Source organism: Bombina bombina, chromosome 5 (genome assembly GCF_027579735.1).
Source record: "Bombina bombina isolate aBomBom1 chromosome 5, aBomBom1.pri, whole genome shotgun sequence".
NCBI classification, from domain to species: Eukaryota; Metazoa; Chordata; class Amphibia; order Anura; family Bombinatoridae; genus Bombina; species Bombina bombina.
This window is the reverse complement of record NC_069503.1, coordinates 1076870458-1076894260: the sequence shown is the minus strand read 5'-3', so window position 1 is coordinate 1076894260 and position 23803 is coordinate 1076870458. Positions and strand designations below refer to the sequence as shown.

Below are 23803 nucleotides of genomic sequence, written 5' to 3'. Positions count from 1 at the left end.
TTACAGCAGAGATCAGATGAGTCCTTCAGGACTGTAGTGGATACTGAATACACTAGCCTAGCTATCGATTTCCCTATTAAATCAGCAGCAGCTACACTGTCCCTCCTTTCACTAAGAATGCAGCTTCCGAATGAATCTAAAATGGATGCTGTCCAGGAGGTGGGAGGGTCTGGGAGGGAGGGTCTGCTGCTGATTGGCTGGAATGTGTCTTCTGACTGTGAGGTACAGGGTCAAAGTTTACTCAATGATGACGAATAGGGGGCGGATCGAACATAGCATATGTTCGCCCGCCGTAGTGAACGCGAACATGCTATGTTTGCCGGGAACTATTCACCAGCGAACTATTCGCGACATCACTATCCTCCAGTAGTATGATCCTGTGTATCCCCATTTGCTATGAGTGTGTCTACAGTAAACTAGTAGGAAATATAGAGGAATAAACAGTACGGGAGCACATAGGCATTGGAAGCACAGGAGGCAAACACTTTAAATATGCTTTTTAACGTTCCCCTCAATCTTCCAGAGAATCAGGACAACTGTGTGTATATTAGAAGCCATATAAAGTAATTTTAAGTATTCATGGTCTATATCTGCAGTAAACATTCTTCATTGAAAAAATAATTTATATTTTTTAATTATATAACACTACAATTTGGTTTGCAGTTCAGGGATACATCATTTGAAAAGCCTGGTGGAATTTGTGTTTTTAATTTTCTTTGCTGTGTATGCAATCACTAGGTAGCACTCTGTAAATTTTAGAACATTAAACTATACTTAAAGAGATGGTCAGTTTAAAAAAAAAAAAAATGGATGAAAAGGTGCCTTTATTTCGCTGCAGCTTCACTGCTTAGTTAAGTGCCTCTGGCGGCCCACGGCACTACTCATTTTTTCAATAAGGTGGTTTTACACCTCTCAGCCAATAGCTGTGTGGGCCGACTGGCATTATGCTGTAGGCACGCACAGCTATTGGCTAAGATGTAGAAGTGCCAACTTATTGAAAAAATGAGCAGTGCCGTGGGCTGTCAGAGCCGCTAGGTGAAGCCGTGGAGAAATAAAGGCATCCATTTATTTTTAAACTGATGAATGAAGGTGGCCTTTATTTTTAGTGAAGGTAAATCCTAACGTTTTTAAAATGCTAGGATTTAACATAACTTTAAGAGGCAATAAGGTTGTTTTACAGCAAAAGCTATGAACATAAATAATGAATATACACTGTACTGCTATTGAATTCTCATTTAATTAGATTTTGAGGGGCTTAAAGGGACATGAACCCAACATTTTCTTTTCACGATTCAGATAGAGAATACAATTTTAATCAATGTTTAGCATCCTTTGTTGAAGAAGCAGCAAATGCATTACTGGGAGCTGGCTTAACAAATTGGGTGAGCCAATGACAAGAGGCATATACATGTAGTCACTAATCAGCAGCTAGCTCCCAGCAGTGCCTTGCTGCTCCTAAGTCTACCTAGGTTTGCTTTTCAATAAAGGCTACAACAAGAACAAAGCAAATTAGATGTAAATTGTAGGGATGTGCATTTGTTTTGTTATAAACCCACATTCGTAACGAAAAATGGATATTTGAATATCTAAATGAATGCACCAGCAAAATTAATTTCAACAGAATATGCGGAACGAAAATGTAATCTGAAATGAAATTGTCTTAGCGGCACAAGCTTAGTAAATAGGACATACAGTTTTAAACAACTTTCCAATCTGAATCACGAAAGAAAAGGTTTATGTCCATTTTTAAAGGGACATTCCAGACAGAATTGGAATCCAAATGGATGCATTTAAGTTTTGAAAAGAAGGATTTTTGTATTATACATGTATTAGCGAAAAGGCTACTAATAAAAGCTATAGTACTTTCAAAAGTGTACCAGCATTATAAACACAACACTTGCTCAGAGAACATAAGGTGCTTTTACTATCTGGTAATGACTCAATTTGTTAATTGCTGATGTGATACAGGCCCCACTGGTGCTGTGAGCAGCTGCAGTATTTGAAATGCTGGTGCACTAAGACTATCTAGCTATGCTTCACATGCACGTGCAGAGAAAAATACTTACAAAAAAACAGTGATAACTTTTACCAGAAGCATTTTTTGCCAATACATTTACAGGTATACCTCACTTTACAGCGCTTCACTTTACAGCGATTCGCTAATACAGCGCTCTGTGGAGCTGAAGTTCAGCCTCCAAGGATTTTGAAACAGTGCTGTAATCATTGTGAGATTGCAAGAAAAGTGACTGGCACCATTTTGTTATGCTTAGTTCACTCTGTTAACTGCATTGCAGTGCAATTTGTGTCTCAGTGCTATAGTCTGGCAAATTTTACTACAGTGATTGTCACTATTTTACAGGTACAGTATTTATTGAATCCTAATTGAATACTGTGCTGTGCTAGTTTTAAACTAAACGTAGCACTAATGCACCCCTAATATATGTTAGTTCAAACATTTTTTAAAGTCTTTAAACACACTGGCAAGTGAATAAAAAGCTAAAACTGCCTTGTTTCACTTTAAGGCGGTTTTCACTTTACAGCAGGGCTCCGGTCCCTAACCCGCTGTATGAGCGGGGTATACCTGTATATTGCAAATATGTTTCCATTCTAAGATGTCATTCATCTATGTGCATTTACATTTTGACAGGAATGTCCCATTAAAGGGACACTGAACCCAAAAAAAAATATTTCATGATTCAGATAGAGCATGCAATTTTAAGCAACTTTCTAATATACTCCTATTATCAAATGTTCTTCATTCTCTTGGTATCTTTATTTGAAATGCAAGAATGTAAGTTTAGATGCCGGCCCATTTTTGGTCAACAACATGGGTTGTTCTTGGTGATTGGTGGATAAATTCACCCACCAATAAACAAGTGCTTTCCATGGTTCTGAACCAAAAAAATAGCTTAGATGCCTTCTTTTTCAAATAAAGAAAGCAAGAGAACAAAGACAAATTGATAATAGGAGTAAATTAGAAAGTTGCTTAAATTGCATGCTCTATCTGAATTACAAAAGAAAAAATTTGGGTTCAGTGTCCCTTTTAAGCTTGAGCCTAATGTGCATCTAAATTGTATATTTTAAAGGAATTTAAAACCCACTGCTAACCTATACACCGTTTTTTCTTTATTTCCTTCTTTTTTTTAAATTGTTTTAATAATCTGGCAGCAAGAATATTTTCAATATCTTGGAATTTTCTTACTAAAAAACATTCTGTGCATCAGTTTAAAACTGCTTACAAAATGAAAGCCATTATCTAGCACCTGTTCCGGACCTTTATTTATAGCATAATTTGTGTATACACAGGGATAACACTTGCTGTGTTGTCACACGGGGTAGGACAGCCCAGTCTGTGTAAGGTAACTAAGGCTTCCTCTATAATGTGTCTATTCCTTTTATAGTTATCTTTCTCAGTAGCTGCTGTTTAGCAGACCTGAAGGAGTGTGTGACGCTCAAATTGGTCAACCCGGAAGCCCGTGCTGCAGAAATCTGAGCCATCTCCGCTCTGTGTATGTTGGCTGCATGCTCCGAACCCCAGCAGCTTGATAAGCTGCACCGCTCCTCTGCACAGCAGCCTGATATCAGCTCCACCGCTCCTCTGCACAGCAGCCTGATATCAGCTCCACCGCTCCTCTGCACAGCAGCCTGATATCAGCTCCACCGCTCCTCTGCACAGCAGCCTGATATCAGCTCCACCGCTCCTCTGCACAGCAGCCTGATATCCTCTGCACTGCAGCCTATATCAGCTGCGCTACTGCTCTTCGCTGCCTGAAGCCCACTGCAAGGTAGGAACTGCTGCATCCCCTTTATAATAAGCAATGTGAAAGCAGATTTGTGAGTTAACACATTGCCTGTCAATGAGGGCTGAATATAAGCGGTTAAGATATATAGAGACACTAATGTATATCTTATAATATGTATATTTATAGTGTCCATATTTAGATGGTGGAGGCTTCCACTCCATATGCTGTGAGCACTCATTACATTTATATTTTCCATCTCTGACAATGCATTTGAAAAATGGGTTGGTTTCCCTGCGGTTACCATTAGTCAGTATCAGGTATAAACAGCGCTCATTGTTGCATATACTGCTGTTATTTTTCCATTTGCCAAGATTGCAGAGTTGTTTGCAGTACACCATTTCTCTTGTTAGATTGCTTATGAAAATATAATGTGTTTTATGCATGCACGTTTATGATATATACAGTACATATATACTATTGATTTTATATATACCATATTTACTATTGATTTTATATATACCATATTTACTATTGATTTTATATATATACCATATATACTATTGATTTTATATATACCATATTTACTATTGATTTTATATATACCATATTTACTATTGATTTTATATATATACCATATATACTATTGATTTTATATATACCATATTTACTATTGATTTTATATATACCATATTTACTATTGATTTTATATATATACCATATATACTATTGATTTGATATATACCATATTTACTATTGATTTTATATATACCATATTTACTATTGATTTTATATATACCATATTTACTATTGATTTTATATATATACCATATATACTATTGATTTTATATATACCATATTTACTATTGATTTTATATATACCATATTTACTATTGATTTTATATATATACCATATATACTATTGATATTATATATAAAAATCAATAGTTTTAGAAAAAACATTTGAGACATAATGTGATAATGCCATAACTATAGTTGTATCCTTTCAATAGCATTTAAATGTGTTGCACATTTCCTGATCAGAAATCTAACTTCCCTTAAGTGATTGCAAGAGAATAACAGTGTAGATATGGTTAAATCATCGTTATGGTCTGCACACTACCCGCCCAAATACTATTTTATCTAACCCTATAAATTGTAGTGATTTATATTGTTCTAATTCTGTATAATAACCTGACAAAATGTCACCATAATATAGATGAACAACAGTTTTATTAAAAAGATAACTATTTCAATGTAAATACTATGCTTCATATTATCAGAAATTCCAAATTTTGTATCCCAGATAAGATTGCCCCCCAATAAAACTCTGATTCTTTTAATTGAATGAATTTAGAAATATCTGAGTTATAAAAATGACAATTTCCTAAAATACAAGAACAAATTTCAACAAATGTAGTGTAATACATAGTTTTTATTTTGAGACAATGAAGTCCAGAGCATTATGTTTTACTGCAGTAGACTTACAATCTGGGTAGAAGTGTGTGTTGTTGTTTTTTACTAGATAATAATATACACTGGCACTTTCTAGTTTAACTTGTAATATAAAATGATATGACTTCTTTAGGAATATCAGTGATGTATGTCATGTGCTCCCTTTAATGTCATCAACAAACTTGGGGGCTTACGTTCATGTTTTGGAGAAACTTGTTAAAGTACATACAGGCATACCTCATTTTTTTGCGCTTTGCAGATATTGCTCTTTTAAAAAAATTAAAGGTTTGTGGCTACCCAGTGTCGAGCAAGTCTATTGGAGCCATTTTTCCAACATATATACACATGTAAACGCATAAATACAAATGAATACACACCTATATACATACCACCAGTGAAAAGATTATGATTCACTGAAGGCTCAGATGATAGTTAGCATTTTTTAATTAAGGTATATACATTGTTGTATTTAGACATAATGCTACTGTACACTTAAAGGGACATTATACACTCATTTTTTCTTTGCATAAATGTTTTGTAGATGATCTATTTATATAGCCCATAAAGTTTTTTTTTTTTAAATAAATGTATAGTTTTGCTTATTTTTAAATAACGTTGCTCTGATTTTCAGACTCCTAACCAAGCCCTAAAGTTTTATGTGAATACTGTCAGCTACCTTCTCCAGCTTGCTCCTGTTTGTGTAAAGGGTCTTTTCATATGTAAAAGAAGGGGGAGGGGGGAGTGTCTTATTTGCCACTTGCAGTGGGCTTTCCAGCTACCTTTTCAACAGAGCCAAACTGACAGCTTCTAAGTAAGTTTTTAAACAGTTTTATACTGGATTTTTATATCAGTATCTGTGCATCTTATTCTTTATAGTAGTGTCTATTACATGCAGTTATATGAAAATGAGTGTATACTGTCCCTTTAATAACTTTTATATACTCTGGGAAAGTGTTGCTCATTTTATTGCTATATTCGCTTTATTGCAGTGGTCTGGAACCAAACCCGCAATATATCCGAACTACGCCTGTAGTTACCTAATGTGATCTGCCTGGTAGAGCTCATCATGACACTGAATTTAGTAACAAGGTTAATTTGTGAGCAGATTACCTCTAAATATGTGTCATTGCAGTCCCTTACAGAACTTTAGGAGTTAATTGCATGTACTTCCTCAATAATTCTTGCATGATCACATATTTAGAAGGGACTTCCTCCTGAAATATTGCTTTTGTCCAGTTTATAACATGATATATGTCCATTCATAGGTATTTACTATTATAGAACTTCTTCTTTTGTAGTGCATTTGTCTATCAGTATTTATTTGGTTTCAACATGATGTATTCTTGTAATGGGTTGTTTGTTACGGAGATATCAGACTAGGAACTATATTTTGCAAGCTCCCCGAAGACCATTATGACTGGACAGGTCCTCTTCAATATTTTTCTGTAAATATCTTCATGATAATAAAAAAAAAGGATCTTTATTTGAAAAAGCTGGAATGTAGTAAGCTTAGGAGCCGACCCATTTTTGGTTCAGACCCTGGGTAGCACTTGCTGATTGGTGGTGACATTTAAACACCAATTAGCAAGCGCTACCCAGGTGCTAAACCAAAAATGGGTCGGCTCCTAATCTTCCATTCCTGCTTTTTCAAATAAAGATACCAAGAGAACAAATACAAATTAATTATTGGAGTAAATTAGAAATTTGCTTAAAATTGCTGTTCTATCTTGAATCATGAAAGTTTCATTTTGACTAGACTATCCCTTTAATAAATGGGGCCAATAGTCTTCTTCTCTGAGAAAGATGGTGGCATGTGGTTAGGTTTGGAAAGGAGGGACTTTTTCTTAAAGTGATGGGAAACTTTCCCCTTTGTATAAACAGATTTGAAATGTGAGGAATTTTTTAGATGGAGTTAAAATAAAACATAAAACCCACTTTTTTCTTTCTTGATTCAGATAAAACATACGCTTTACAAGTACATACATACATACTTCTATTATCAAACTTTCTTTGTTCTCTTGTTATCCTTTGTTGAAAAGCAGAAAGGTACGTTCAGGAGTGTGCACGTTTTTTATTTGCGGATTGAGACCTGTTCTCTTATTTCTAAACTCCTTTTTAATAGAAATACTTTATTCCTCTTCTTCTTTTACTTTTGTTACATTTCACTTTCAGCAATAAAGATATTGTCTAGTTAATTGACTGTATTAAATCCAAAGGCATATTCTGTTTCTGTTCATATAGTTATTTATCAAGTTATTTTTTTATGAATCACAATATAGATCATTATATCATAGTATTTTGTTGCAATTTATATTTTAGTGAACTCCTTTCATTTTTTACTTGGGAATTTTGTAATTATTTTATATAAATTAAAGGGAAATACAATCCTTATATTTTGTTGCATGATTTAGACAGAGTATATCATTTTAAATAACTCTTACATTTTCTTCTATTATGAAATGTGCTTCATTCTCTTGGTATCCTTTGTTAAAAGAGAAGCAATGCACTACTGGGAGCTAGCTGAATACATTAGGTAAGCCAATAACAAGGTGCAGATACCAATCAGCAACTAGTTCAAAGTAGTGCATTGGTTCTCTTTTTTAACAAAGGATACCACGAGAATTAAGCAAATTAGTTAATAGAAGTAAGTTGGAAAGATGTTTAAAATTGTATGTTCTGTGTGAATATCGAAAGAACACTTTTGGGTTTCATATCAATTGAAATAAAAAATAATAAATAATAAATACACATGGAGACAATCTATATGTCCCAAAGGAACAGGTATACAATAGTGATTTCTTTATTTAAAGGATTTTATACCTGTTCCTTCAATACACATATATTGTCCCCATGCTTTTGGTATGTCATTTTTTTTTCCAAGTTTTTTTCACTGCATGGGCAGCTGTATTTAGTGAACATCCTTATTCTAAGGTGCATACTAATTAATAAAGTTTCTGCTGGATGAATAATGATCTGGGGATTTAGCCTTCTGCTCCTTTCCCTTCCTCTCCCTTCGAGTGATTGCTGTCAGTTCAGTAACAGTCAGCTGAAAAGGAGGTACCTGGCTGTGAATCCAGATGACTAGTAGTATGTGGAATACTCTACTAAACTAAGGGCCATGAAACCCCAAAAAATTATTTCATGATTCAGATAGAGAATACAATTTTAAACAACTTTCTAATTTACTTCTATTATCTAATCTGTTTTATTCTCTTGGTATCATTTGTTGAAGGAGCAGCCGTGCACTACTGGTTTCTAACTGAACATATAGGTGAGCCAATGACAATCAGTTTATATATGCAGCCACCAATCAATAGCTAGAACCTGGATTCTCTGCTGCACATGAACTTCCCTAGATAAACATTTCAGCAAAGGATAACAAGAGAAAGAAACAAATTAAATAATAGAAGTAAATTGGAAAGTTGTTTGAAATTGTATTCTCTATCTGAATCATGAAAGAAATTTTTGGGGTTTCATGTCCCTTTAAGTGCAAGTGTTTCAGTCACACCCACTACTAACAGGTGCATAAAATGCAGCACATAGCCATGAAATCTCCATAGAAAAACATATATTGTAATTAGCATATCAATACCTAAATATGTTTAGACATAGATGAATTTAGCAGGTCTGCTTTACCTGCAGACTCAACCCATTTTTATGAGCATGTCATTGAGAACAAAAGGTAATGTTTTAATAAGAAAACCAGCTATTTCAAATACAAAAATAAACACAAATAGTCAATTCACATACATTTAATACTCTGCCATATGTATAACAAGTCATTTAAAACACATTAAGGGAAAACACATTTTATAGTGCAGTGTCCCTTTAAGGGGAGCAATTGGGACACCATATTTCTGTGCAAGAGAGGGGCATTTTAACACTTCTGCATCATCTGTTCCTTCTAACCCAGCGTTAATGTTAGGTGGAGGTTTCTTTTTGTTTTGTATTCAAATATCAGTTGATCAGAAAGTTGTCATTTCCTGCCAAAAATGGTGTCACTATTTTAATTTAAAATGTAGGAAATGATGTGCTTAGATAAGGGACATAATCTAACCACAGTGATTGTCTTATAATGACAAAGGATAGTTTGGAAGTATTTCTGCCTTACAGAGCATAATCTTACTTGTGGAAACTAAGCCGCAGCAGTGCATTATTCTGCAGATTTCTACAGAATAGAGAGTTATGGAATGAATTTGACTTGTACTTTATGTTCAGTTCATAGAAGGACATGATTATATGTTTTTTTTTCTTTTTTAGACGCAGTGCCGCAAGTAAAAGTTGTACTGTGAAAACTAGGTCATTCCCATTACAAGCGCTGCTTCAGAGTATGTTAGTTTTGTTTGATTTTGATAAAAAAGGTTGTAATGAGACCTTAGGAAGGTTAATATGCAGCTAAATATGTTTAATAAAAAAAGGACATGGTGTTATTACTTATAGTAGTAGCTGATAAGTTTGCATTATGATCCCTGAGATGGCCAATATAGAGAAGCTACAAAATCTCTTTAGCAAGTCTTTATATTTTGTTATGTTTGTCATTCATTGTGTTTTTGATGGGCATCGTGTTGTTTCTTAATAAAGTTTTGTAATACAAATTTATCACATGAACATATAGAACCATCTTTGTCTTAATATCTTCCGGAGAAGTATTAAGATTATTTTATTACATACATTCCATGTGTTTTCAAGAATAAGATCATAACAAGCAGTGTTTGAATGCTGGTGCACATGACATATGTACATATGCTTTGTGCACACTAAAAACAATCAGTGATTCATTTTACAAGAAGTAGTCTTGCTAAAGCATGGGTATTCTGTTAGTAAAATGTGTGTTTTATTTATGTGTACCCTGCAATACTTCCAGGAGGCTTTCTGGGGCAGGGAGGTGAGGGGGCTTTTGTGGGATAACCTGTGGCAGCTCTAGAATTTGGGGGAGGGCTAACTAGGGTTGCCACCTGTCCCTGAAAATACAGAATACTTATAAGTTACACATGCTGCAGGGTGTGCAGGGAGGAATATGAATAGTGCTGTCCAGAAACACAATACATGTTCCTCCCTGCATACCCTGCAGCCTGTGTTACTCATAAGAGTCCAGGAAAACATGGCTGAGGTGGCAACCCTAGGCCTAACAAAGGTGGTGAAAAAGTTGGAAGACACAGCACGCATAATATATGGAGCTGCTTGTCATAGTATGCACTGCCCTTCGCAGCTCAACGGGGGTGCTACATGTGTGTTTCGAGTGGAATAGCAACCCCCATAGACCCGCCACTGGGGAGGAAGGGTGGGGCCCTTGGGTGTGGCATGGATGGGTTTGTGCAGGGTTTGTGCAGAGTTTGGGTATGTTGTGGGTGGACTTTGGTCTGACAGATGAAGCTGAGGGAGAGACAGTGAGCAAAGCTCCCAACCTGTGACAATTCTGCAAGAAGGGTTGAAAGCAATATTTGTGGGTATTCTGTCCATTTAACTGCTGATATACAGGGGAGGATCTAGCTCATTAAACCAAGGGTGCCAAAAGTGGACCACATTTTTAAATGTCAAGGGTGCAGGTTGTGCAGATGGGGTATACAGGTAGCCCTCAGTTTACGCCAGGGTTAGGTTCCAGAAGGAATGGTTGTAAATCGAAACCGTTGTAAATAGAAACCCAGTTTATAATGTAAGTCAATGGGAAGTGAGGGAGTTAGGTTCCAGGCCCCTCTCAAAATTCTCATAAGTAACACCTAATACATTATTTTTAAAGCTTTGAAATGAAGACTTTAAATGCTAAACAGCATTATAAACCTAATAAAATAATCACACAACACAGAATATATAATTAAACTAAGTTAAATGAACAAAAACATTTGCTGAACAGCATTATAAACCTAATAAAATAATCACACAACACAGACTTCACTTGCATTTTTCTGCAAACAGTTCTTTCTATGCATTCCAATCTGGACTGATTTATAGACAGGAAGATCTTGTTCCTTTGAAATCTGCTTCATAGCGCAGGTCTGGTTAAACTGATTAATTTCAGCTTGCTTGGCTTTGCTGCAACACAACCGGACAGCTCCACCTACTAACTATTTTATTAAATGCACTGCTTCTCAATGCTTTTCAATAGCAGTCACATGACTGGAAAAAAAGGTTGTTATTCTGAAACTGTGTAAATTGAACCGTTGTAAAACGAGGGCCACCTGTATTTGTTTTAAATCTCCATTCTCCCCACCCCATTACCACTGTCCTTGTTCTGCATAGATCACTTGTGATGTAGAAGAACTGCCCTGCAAATTCATTAAAACTATCATCTTTCAGATTTAGGGGCGCTGCAGTAATAAATGGGGTGCATACCCAGCGCCTCTACAACTGCTGATGCACACTGTGCACTTATAAAAATGCCTTTAAAGATGCAATAAAAACTAAATACATTGTAGGTAGAATGATGTATTCATAGCAAATATTAGCCTGAGAATCAAATTCAGACACAGTCTACTATATTAGTTTTACTTTCGAAACAATAAGAGTTCAATTTTAGCCTTAATATAGCAATGGGAACGAACATGTAATCTAGGTCCTTCTCTGCTGAGGCCAATTAGAGTTATAAATAGGTCATTATAGTGTGCAACTAATGACTGTGTGGCATATAGCAGTATTTAGGATATCCAAATATTTTTCTTTCATGATTCACATTGATAATGTCATTTTTAAAAACATTCCAAATTACTTCTGTTATCTAATTTGCTTCGTTCTCTTGCTATCCTTTATTGAAAATATCTAGGTAGGCTCAGGAGCAGCAAATAACTACTGGGAGCTAGCTGCACATATATGCCTCTTGTTATTGGCCTATCTGATATGCTCAGCTAACTCCCAGTAGTGCATTGCTGCTGCTTCTTCAACAAATGATAGCAAAAGAAAAAAAAAGCAAAATTGGTAGTAGAAGTAAATTGAATAGTTTTTAAAAATGACATGCTCTATCTGAATCATAGAAGAAAAATATTGTGTTTCATGTTCCTTTAAGCTAACACTTCTACTTCTAACAGGAAATGGAAAACCCACAATTAAATTACTGGAAAAGGGGAAGAAATATATAAATGTTAAATGTCCCTTTAATATAGTTGCCTTACTAGTGGTAAAGTACCCCATCTGTTCTGTGTAACCTCTTCTCTATTTTACACCACTTACATGGTACCATTCCCTGAATTTTCATTATTACTTCCCTTTTTCTGCAGTTCTTTGTAACATATGCCATAAAACTTACTTCATTTTTCTATATTTGCTACCTGTAAGTATAAATTACTCTGCATTGTCCCCAGACTTCCTCTTTTGCTTAAGTTTGCACATATGAGAATAGTCTTTTGTTGGTCCAATATTTCTTTGTTACAGTTATTGGTATAAAGTCAATATAACATTATTTCCCAAGCTTTAACATTCTGGGAATGTTTGTGTATTTCTTAATCACCAATTGGAAACCACCTAGCACTTATACTGAAATATAGTTTTCTGGCAAACAAGGTGTAGATACACATCATGATCTTTTCAAGACAGGACTTACCAGCAAAAATTGGAAACTCCTTTAGATATTGCTTTAAAGTGATGGTAAACTTTCCCCTTTTTCAAATCCGATCCGGAAAGTTATTGATATTTTAGATGGAGAATTATTGTAATGAAGATGCACTATAAGTTACTTTTTATAATAAATATAAAATTCAAATTCCCTGTGCTCCGCCACCCACTTCAAAAGTCAATTTTTCTGTGCGCTAAAGGTTTAAATTGTTGCCCAATCAGCGCTCTCCCCATGTGGCACTTTTGTTGTACCTTTAGCACAAAAAAAATTGACTTTTGAAGTGGGCAGCAGAGCATGGGGTATTTTCATTTTATATCTATATTAAAAAGGAAGTTATAGAGCAACTTCATTACAACTGATGAATGAAACGCCATCTAAAATATCACTAACAATCTGGATCATTTGGCTATTTTGGGCAAGTCCATATTCAGCGATTTTGGATTTATGCTTGTGAAAGAGGAACACACTAAGATCTGGATTTGCACAAATCTTAGTGTGCTGCACTTTTACAAGTATAAATCCGGCTGTGAAAATTGCTGAATGTGGCTTGCAGCCTCCATCTTCGGCCTTTTGGATTGGCCCTAATTTAAAGGGTGATTAAATTCAAAGCACAATTTCCTCAAAAACATATTTAGTTGTAGTAAATCTTTCCCTCTTTCTCTTGTATTATAAGTCTAACAATTGAGTATTTCTACTGCTGGAGTGAATCCTGTAGGAATAAGACTGTATGCAGATATTTTGTGATTCAGTGCATAAATGGATATTAAATCCCAATTTGTGTAAAAAATTGTACTGTATCCCACGCTCGCTAGAGAGGCCGAAAATCTTAGGTATTCAAAATGTTGCAAACTGCCTGAACCAAATATCTGATTAGCAGCATTTGCAGGTTAGTGAATTTGCGTTGTGCCCTTTCTCAGGGGAGCATGGAACACGGAAGAGGTGTTTAATGTTCATTTAAAGAGACTTTCTGGTTCATTAGAGCATTTTATTTTAAACAAATGTTTATGTTTTATTATGTATTTAACCCTTGCAAAATGTTATATATAAAGTCAAAGCAGTGATCTTGTGCCATTCCAGATGAGGATATAGCTGGCCATATCCTCATTTGGAGCAACTATACAATGTTGTAGGAATGCAACTTTGACTTTTTTAGGGGTTAAATGCACAGTAAAAACAAAAAAAAAAGAGCATACAGGGTACATCAGCTGTTTTCCATTGAAGGGGTTTCTTCAAAACCTATTACTCCCAGATGAAAATAAACAGTACAATGTCTAGTTTGCATTTAAAAGGACACTAAACCCATTTTTTTTTCATGATTCAGATAGAGCATGCAATTATAAGCAACTTTCTAATTTACTCCTGTTATCAGGTTTTCTTTGTTCTCTTGGTATCTTTATTTAAAAAGTAGGAATGTGATGCATAGGAGCTGGCCCATTTTTGGTTGAGAACCTGGGTTATGCTTGCTTATTGGTGGGTAAATGTAAGCCTCCAATAAGCAAGCGCTATCCATGGTGCTGAACCTAAAATTGTCTGGCTGCTAAGATTTACATTCCTGCTTTTTAAAATAAAGATAGCAAGAGAACGAAGAAAAATTGATAATAGCAGTAAATTAGAAGTTGCTTTAAATTTCATGCTCTTTCTGAATCATGAAATAAATAAATTGAGTTCAGTGTCCCTTTAATGTCTTGCTTCCTAGGAACTCTCAGGAACCTGCATCGGTCTTGTGCACAGACAAACACTGCAGCCATATTAGTGCACAAGACGTTTTAGCTCCTAAGCCTACCTTACTATGCTCTTCAACAAAGGATACCAAGAAATCAAATTAAAAATTGATAATAAATAAAAAGTGTAACTTTTTTTTTTATTGCCTGCTCTATCTGAATTATGAAATTTTAATGTTTAACCTTCATGTGCCCTTAAGGATCTCAATTTTGTGTTACCTTTTTTCCATTTTGGAATATATACAATAACCTCTGTTAATTCACTTGTTATTGTACAACATGAGGGACATGGAACCAAATTATTTTTATTTCATGATTCAGAAAGACCATACAGTTCTAATCAACATTCCAATTTATTTATACAGTATTATCTAATTTGCTTCATTCTGTTCGTATCTTATGTTGAAAAGCATACCTAAGAAGGCTCACTGGGAGCTTGTTGAACACAGGTGAGCCAATTACAAGAGGCATATATAAATTCACCAGCTATCTCCCAGTAGTGCATTGCTGCTTCTGAGCCTAGGTATTCTTTTCTACCACAGATACTGACGGCTAGATTTAGAGTTCGGCGGTAGCCGTGAAAACCAGCGTTAGAGGCTCCTAACGCTGGTTTTAGGCTACCGCCGGTATTTGGAGTCAGTGATTAAAGGGTCTAACGCTCACTTTTCAGCCGCGACTTTTCCATACCGCAGATCCCCTTACGTCAATTGCGTATCCTATCTTTTCAATGGGATCTTTCTAACGCCGGTATTTAGAGTCGTTTCTGAAGTGAGCGTTAGAGCTCTAACGACAAAACTCCAGCCGCCGTAAAAAAGCAGGAGTTAAGAGCTTTCTGGCTAACGCCGGTTCATAAAGCTCTTAACTACTGTACCCTAAAGTACACTAACACCCATAAACTACCTATTTACCCCTAAACCGAGGTCCCCCCACATCGCCGCCACTCGATTAAAATTTTTTAACCCCTAATCTGCCGACCGCCACCTACGTTATACTTATGTACCCCTAATCTGCTGCCCCTAACCCCGCCGACCCCTGTATTACATTTATTAACCCCTAACCTGCCCCCCACAACGTCGCCGCCAGCTACTTACAATAATTAACCCCTAATCTGCCGACCGCAAAGCGCCGCCACCTACGTTATCCTTATGTACCCCTAATCTGCTGCCCCTAACACCGCCGACCCCTATATTATATTTATTAACCCCTAATCTGCCCCCCTCAACGTCGCCGACACCTGCCTACACTTATTAACCCCTAATCTGCCGAGCGGACCTGAGCGCTACTATAATAAAGTTATTAACCCCTAATCCGCCTCACTAACCCTATCATAAATAGTATTAACCCCTAATCTGCCCTCCCTAACATCGCCGACACCTAACTTCAATTATTAACCCCTAATCTGACGACCGGAGCTCACCGCTACTATAATAAATGGATTAACCCCTAAAGCTAAGTCTAACCCTAACACTAACACCCCCCTAACTTAAATATAATTTAAATCTAACGAAATTAATTAACTCTTATTAAATAAATTATTCCTATTTAAAGCTAAATACTTACCTGTAAAATACATCCTAATATAGCTACAATATAAATTATAATTATATTGTAGCTATTTTAGGATTAATATTTATTTTACAGGCAACTTGGTAATTATTTTAACCAGGTACAATAGCTATTAAATAGTTAAGAACTATTTAATAGCTACCTAGTTAAAATAATTACAAAATTACCTGTAAAATAAGTCCTAACCTAAGTTATAATTAAACCTAACACTACCCTATCAATAAATTAATTAAATAAAATACCTACAATTACCTACAATTAACCTAACACTACACTATCAATAAATAAATTAAATACAATTGCTACAAATAACTACAATTACATAAACTAACTAAAGTACAAAAAATAAAAAATAACTAAGTTACAAAAAGTAATAAAATATTTACAAACATAAGAAAAATATTACAACAATTTTAAACTAATTACACCTACTCTAAGCCCCCTAATAAAATAACAAAGACCCCCAAAATAAAAAATTCCCTACCCTATTCTAAATTAATAGAGTTAAAAGCTCTTTTACCTTACCAGCCCTGAACAGGGCCCTTTGCGGGGCGTGCCCCAAGAAAATCAGCTCTTTTGCCTGTAAAAAAAAAACATACAATACCCCCCCCAACATTACAACCCACCACCCACATACCCCTAATCTAACCCAAACCCCCCTTAAATAAACCTAACACTAAGCCCCTGAAGATCTTCCTACCTTGTCTTCACCATCCAGGTATCACCGATCCGTCCTGGCATCCGGTGCTGAAGAGGTCCAGAAGAGGGTCCAAAGTCTTCCTCCTATCCGGCAAGAAGAGGACATCCGGACCGGCAAACATCTTCTCCAAGCGGCATCTTCGATCTTCTTCCATCCGGTGCGGAGCGGGTCCATCTTGAAGCAGCCGACGCGGATCCATCCTCTTCTTCCGGCGTCTCCCGACGAATGACGGTTCCTTTAAGGGACGTCATCCAAGATGGCGTCCCTCGAATTCCGATTGGCTGATAGGATTCTATCAGCCAATCGGAATTAAGGTAGGAATATTCTGATTGGCTGATGGAATCAGCCAATCAGAATCAAGTTCAATCCTATTGGCTGATCCAATCAGCCAATCAGATTGAGCTCGCATTCTATTGGCTGTTCCGATCAGCCAATAGAATGCGAGCTCAATCTGATTGGCTGATTGGATCAGCCAATAGGATTGAACTTGATTCTGATTGGCTGATTCCATCAGCCAATCAGAATATTCCTACCTTAATTCCGATTGGCTGATAGAATCCTATCAGCCAATCGGAATTCGAGGGACGCCATCTTGGATGACGTCCCTTAAAGGAACCGTCATTCGTCGGGAGACGCCGGAAGAAGAGGATGGATCCGCGTCGGCTGCTTCAAGATGGACCCGCTCCGCACCGGATGGAAGAAGATCGAAGATGCCGCTTGGAGAAGATGTTTGCCGGTCCGGATGTCCTCTTCTTGCCGGATAGGAGGAAGACTTTGGACCCTCTTCTGGACCTCTTCAGCACCGGATGCCAGGACGGATCGGTGATACCTGGATGGTGAAGACAAGGTAGGAAGATCTTCAGGGGCTTAGTGTTAGGTTTATTTAAGGGGGGTTTGGGTTAGATTAGGGGTTTGTGGGTGGTGGGTTGTAATGTTGGGGGGGGTATTGTATGGTTTTTTTTACAGGCAAAAGAGCTGATTTTCTTGGGGCATGCCCCGCAAAGGGCCCTGTTCAGGGCTGGTAAGGTAAAAGAGCTTTTAACTCTATTAATTTAGAATAGGGTAGGGAATTTTTTATTTTGGGGGTCTTTGTTATTTTATTAGGGGGCTTAGAGTAGGTGTAATTAGTTTTAAATTGTTGTAATATTTTTCTTATGTTTGTAAATATTTTATTATTTTTTGTAACTTAGTTATTTTTTATTTTTTGTACTTTAGTTAGTTTATGTAATTGTAGTTATTTGTAGCAATTGTATTTAATTTATTTATTGATAGTGTAGTGTTAGGTTAATTGTAGGTAATTGTAGGTATTTTATTTAATTAATTTATTGATAGGGTAGTGTTAGGTTTAATTATAACTTAGGTTAGGACTTATTTTACAGGTAATTTTGTAATTATTTTAACTAGGTAGCTATTAAATAGTTCTTAACTATTTAATAGCTATTGTACCTGGTTAAAATAATTACCAAGTTGCCTGTAAAATAAATATTAATCCTAAAATAGCTACAATGTAATTATAATTTATATTGTAGCTATATTAGGATGTATTTTACAGGTAAGTATTTAGCTTTAAATAGGAATAATTTATTTAATAAGAGTTAATTAATTTCGTTAGATGTAAATTATATTTAACTTAGGGGGGTGTTAGTGTTAGGGTTAGACTTAGCTTTAGGGGTTAATCCATTTATTATAGTAGCGATGAGCTCCGGTCGTCAGATTAGGGGTTAATAATTGAAGTTAGGTGTCGGCGATGTTAGGGAGGGCAGATTAGGGGTTAATACTATTTATGATAGGGTTAGTGAGGCGGATTAGGGGTTAATAACTTTATTATAGTAGCGCTCAGGTCCGCTCGGCAGATTAGGGGTTAATTATTGTAAGTAGCTGGCGGCGACGTTGTGGGGGGCAGGTTAGGGGTTAATAAATATAATATAGGGGTCGGCGGTGTTAGGGCAGCAGATTAGGGGTACATAAGGATAATGTAAGTTGCGGCGGTTTACGGAGCGGAAGATTAGGGGTTAATAATATAATGCAGGGGTCAGCGATAGCGGGGGCGGAAGATTAGGGGTTAATAAGTGTAAGGCTAGGGGTGTTTAGACTCGGGGTACATGTTAGAGTGTTAGGTGCAGACGTAGGAAGTGTTTCCCCATAGGAAACAATGGGGCTGCGTTAGGAGCTGAACGCTGCTTTTTTGCAGGTGTTAGGTTTTTTTTCAGCTCAAACAGCCCCATTGTTTCCTATGGGAGAATCGTGCACGAGCACGTTTTTGAGGCTGGCCGCGTCCGTAAGCAACTCTGGTATCGAGAGTTGCATTTGCGGTAAAAATGCTCTACGCTCCTTTTTTGGAGCCTAACGCAGCATTTTTTTGAACTCTCGATACCAGAGTTAATTTTATGCTGCGGCCAGAAAAAAGCCAGCGGAGCGTTAACAGCCCATCTACCGCCAAACTCCAAATCTAGGCCTGAGAGAACAAAGAAAATTAGATAATAGAATTTAATTAGAAAGTGTAAATGTCATGCTCTGTCTGAATCATAAATGCACTGGTGCTTTAAAGATTACCTGGGAAAATTAGCATAGCTCTATAACCGTTTATACAATGGAAAATGTGGTATACACTGCATAACCTTTTATAAATAATAAACAAAGGGCCAGTTCCTTTTTAATATATTTTTCCATATAAGTGCATTTCTCAGACAACTAATTTATCATTATTTTTAGCTCAGACATAACATGATACTAATGATGTTTTAATACAAATATACAGGGAAATTAAACCATAATGAAAGGGAACTGAGACTTGAAAGTACATGGTACCGAAGAGATGCCTTAAAGAATCTCACAAACACAAAAAGCTTTATAGAATCCAGCCCTATGAAGTGTTAAACTATGCAAAGCACTTTTATTATTTATATTGTCCTCTTTTTACTGCAATTTAATTCTGAAAAACTCTTCTTAACACTTTTTTTGTTCATTGCACATTGACACCAACATTCTACACAGTGATTGTTCATCAGTGAAGGAACTCATTAATATCTACCCATAACTGGATATATTTTGTATGCAGATCTTTTGCTATATTAATCTCAAATATTGATTCTCATAGATTTACTTCAATTTAAAGGGACATTAAAGTCAAAATTAAAATCATTTGGGCAGAGCATCCAATTTTAAACAACTTTCCAGTATATTTCTTTATCAAATTTGCTTCATCATCATGATATCCTTTGTTGAAAAATTAATCTTAGGAGCAGCAATGCACTACTGGAAACTAAGGTAAACCAATCACAAGACTGAGTCAATGACAAAAGCCATATATGGGCAGAAACAAATCAGCAGCTAGTTCCCATTAGTGCATTGCTGTTTCTGAGCTTACTTAGGTATGCTCTTCAACAAAGGATACCAAAGAGAACTAATCAAATTTAAATTTAATATAAAGTACATTTGAAAGTTGTTTAAAATTGTTTATGAGAATGATATTTTGAATGCTACAAAGTTTGTTATTTTGCAACTGTTAAATTAAATGTAGCATTCAAAATACATAAAAGTAGCAAATATGGGATAATACAAATTTGACAGTTGAAGTTTTAAGAAAAAAAAGCAATAAATCCCTGCAAAATGTCACCACTGACATGTTTAAGAGTTCTGCAAGCATTGCTGTCGTTGTCAATTTCCTCTGCTCTCAAAAAGTGCACTCACATCACTCCTGTATTGCCCCTAGAATGGCTGGGAGCATACCTGCAGCCAATCCTAAACTGGAATTGTTATATTTTTATTTTTAAAAGCATCATCACATATACATAAAAGCCTAGATTGCAAGTTAAGAGCAAATGATATTGTGCTACCTTATTTTACACATAACCTCGTGCAAACAATAATGCACAATCGAGTATTAAAGGGACAGTAAAGGCATAATTAAACATTCATGATTTAGACAGAGCATACAATTTTTAAACAACTGTCCAATTTACTTCTATTATATAATTTGCTTCCTTCTTTTGTTTTCCTTTGCTGAACGGCTTATCTAGTAAGGCTCAGGAGCAACAAATAAAAGGTTCTAGCTGCTGATTGGTGGCTGTGTGTGTGTGTATGTATATATGTATGTATGTATGTGTGTGTGTATGTGTATGTGTATATATATATATATATATATATATATATATATGGCTCACCCATGTATTCAGTTAGAAACTAGTAGCTCCTTCAACAAATGTTACCAAGAGAATGAAACAAATTTGATAGAGCTTTTGATTGTGTTCCAGCAATGTTAACAATCTATACCACGTGCATTTTTGTGCTTCACGTGTAATCTGGAACAAATAGTTTTTTCTCTGCATGTTATGATGAAACTGTATAAGGAACACTCTCATTTGCACAAGATTCTGACATTTCTCAAGCAAGTGCTATGTTGGCATTTCCCAGTAACTGTATTCCTGGCTTCTCTAGGGCTGTTAAGAAGATTATGTAACAGCAATTCCTTCACTTCCCTAAAACTGTTTGAACTTTGTTACATTTAGGATTAATAATCATTATGACTGTTATGTTATTACACTCAAATTGCATTGAGAGTAAATTTACTTTCCCATGGGCTAGTAATCCAGCAAAATGCTGCTTCTGTGGTTCTTTTAAAATGGAAAAAACGAAATGATTTTGTGTGAATTTAAATATTCATGTTTTAATACTTTGATGGCATGCTTCTTCCATTGGAGTGCAAATGGTCAGTTTTATACATAAAGTTTTGTGGTGCTGAATATGTTATAGATATGAATGTAAAGAAATATTAATAAATAGTAAAGCAGTTGTGTGTCATGCAGTGGCGTATTTAGGTTTTGTGCTGCCCTAGGCACTCAAAATTCTGCTGCCCCCCCAGGTTTTAGGCCTTTTTTGGTCATAATATTTTTTTAGTCAAAGTGTAATGAGACATTTTCTTTCTTCATGGCACTGCAAAACACTTGAATATACTCGGTTATTTATATATATATATATATATATATATATATATATATATATATATATATGTATGTAATGTGCTTTATTTATATCATACTATACATGTTTTATTGCCAGTAACAATATAAAGGACCCTCCAATCTCATTCCAGTGTTATCTTAAGAGAGTATTAACTAAGCTTTGGAGAGAGTAGTCTCATGGTTTAGTGAATCAGATTCATAGGGTTTGGATAGTTTATTTCCCCTATGGGGAGTTCTCCAAATGCTTTTGCAATCTAGGGAAGCGTGAACATACACAAACATAGTGCCAGCAATGCAATCCAATAGTATGGTCCCACAGCTTACCTGGGAAAGATCCCAAGTTTTTTAACAGCCAAAACAGCAAATTTCACACTTCACTGCACATTTCAAGCACAGCACAACTCCAATCAACTTCCTTAGTCATAGTGTGGAGCATAGACCTTGCAAAGCAGCAGTTAGCTCCGGACTCACTGCAGCTTTGCGAGGTCTATGCTCCATGTTATGACTAAGGAAATTAAATATGGCAGTGGCAGCTGTGCTTGAAATGCAATCTGTCCCTGGGATGCCCAAGTGAGCAATACACTCTACTACTAACCTACCTCAGGTTTGATCCGAATCAGCAGCTTAGTTTAAGGCACTCTGACTTCAGTCCAATCAGGCTATCAGGCTAGCTACAAATCTTAGCAAAGCACCTGCAATGGCGGCCACTCTTCTCCTCACACCACCGGTTCTTCCTGTAATTAGAGAAGCCTGTGCTGCGCGCAATAGTTTTAAAGCCTAAACCGAATCAGGAGCTTTGGAACGCTGACTTCCTGCTTCTTCAGTCCAATCAGGCAGGCTAGCTAGCAGTATCAAAGCAGCTGCAGTGGTGGCCACTCTACTCCCCACACCATCGGCTCTTCCTGTCTTTAGAGAAGCCTGTGTGCAGTAGAAGTTACAGCCTGCGCATGGGAAAACTATTACTAAATAGTTATTTTGCACACACTCCCTAGAAAAATGCTGCCCCCCAAACTCTGACGCCCTAGGCACCGGCCTTGTTGGCCTATGCAATAATACGCCCCTGGTGCAATGTCATACATTCCAGCCATATAGATTGAAATAAATGCTTTGTGCAATGAACATATACAAGAGAAATATGTTAAAGGATAGATAGAAATTAAACTGGAAGCCTGTTACTATGGGCCCGATCAAAACTTTGTCAGATCCGAGGTGGTTTTTCTCACAGACCCTCGCTGGGGCTACCCTGGTCAAATTATTGTAAAAAAGGGATATCCCCTGTGAGTGGCGAGATGGAGCTTACTGGAAAGGGACACTTCACTCCATAGAGGTGAAGTTAGCAGTAAGCAGGGGTTGCACTATAAAAAGGAAATCCTGCAGCTAATATACATCATGTTATGCTTCTTACTGTGTATAGCATCTTACAATTGGTTCTATTTTCGTATGCATACATTTTTATATTAGGATTTTTTAAGAAATTTGAGTGTTTTGAGAAAAGTTCATAATAATGTAATGTATTCATCTCCCCATACGAAAAGGCTGTATACGCCACTTAGCGAGACACCCTGGCTTTAGATCATTGCACCAGGGAAATAGAAGTACTGGGGAGCATTCTTTAATAATCTCGCTTGCCCAGAGACCTTTAAATCATCGGGCCGTATGTCACTTACCTGTAGCTTAAACCAACATTAAAGGGTATATGAAAAGTTTTCTTTCTTAATTCATATACCAATTAATACATTCATTGACTTTTGGAACCTTTCAAGATGTCTTGCGTACACTCAACACCTTGGGGCTCCTATATAAAGCTGGCTGAGGATCATACAAAAACAAACATATTTTATTTCTTACAAAGAAGGGAAGGTCCTGGAACAAAGTCTTAACTTCCCGCTTGCTGGTTTCATTGTCTGAAATGTTCATAAGAGATTTGAGGAAAAAATGGCTGTAAAATTGGTGCACTGGTCCACTGATTTGCATGGAAGAATCAGCAGAAAGAAGCTTTACTTGTGATCTCATCACAAGAGTCAAAGTATGTAACACTACACATAGATAAGCAAGAGGCTTCTAGGGAACTAAGTGATGTGGTCTGATGTGAAAATTCAATGTTTTAGCTACAATTA

The 23803-nt window shown here is 36.3% G+C and overlaps 1 protein-coding gene across 2 annotated transcripts in view; it reads left to right on the top strand.

Moving 5' to 3' along the window:
• The first annotated feature begins 3421 nt into the window (after positions 1–3421).
• CYRIB (CYFIP related Rac1 interactor B) overlaps positions 3422–23803 on the top strand; it is a 411880-nt gene continuing 391498 nt past the window's right edge. The window contains exon 1 of one of the 2 annotated variants that reach the window (XM_053715355.1): positions 3422–3785. The gene's annotated coding sequence lies outside the window, so the exon portion shown is untranslated. The remainder of the gene's footprint in view (positions 3786–23803) is intronic. The other variant, XM_053715360.1, reaches the window with a different exon arrangement.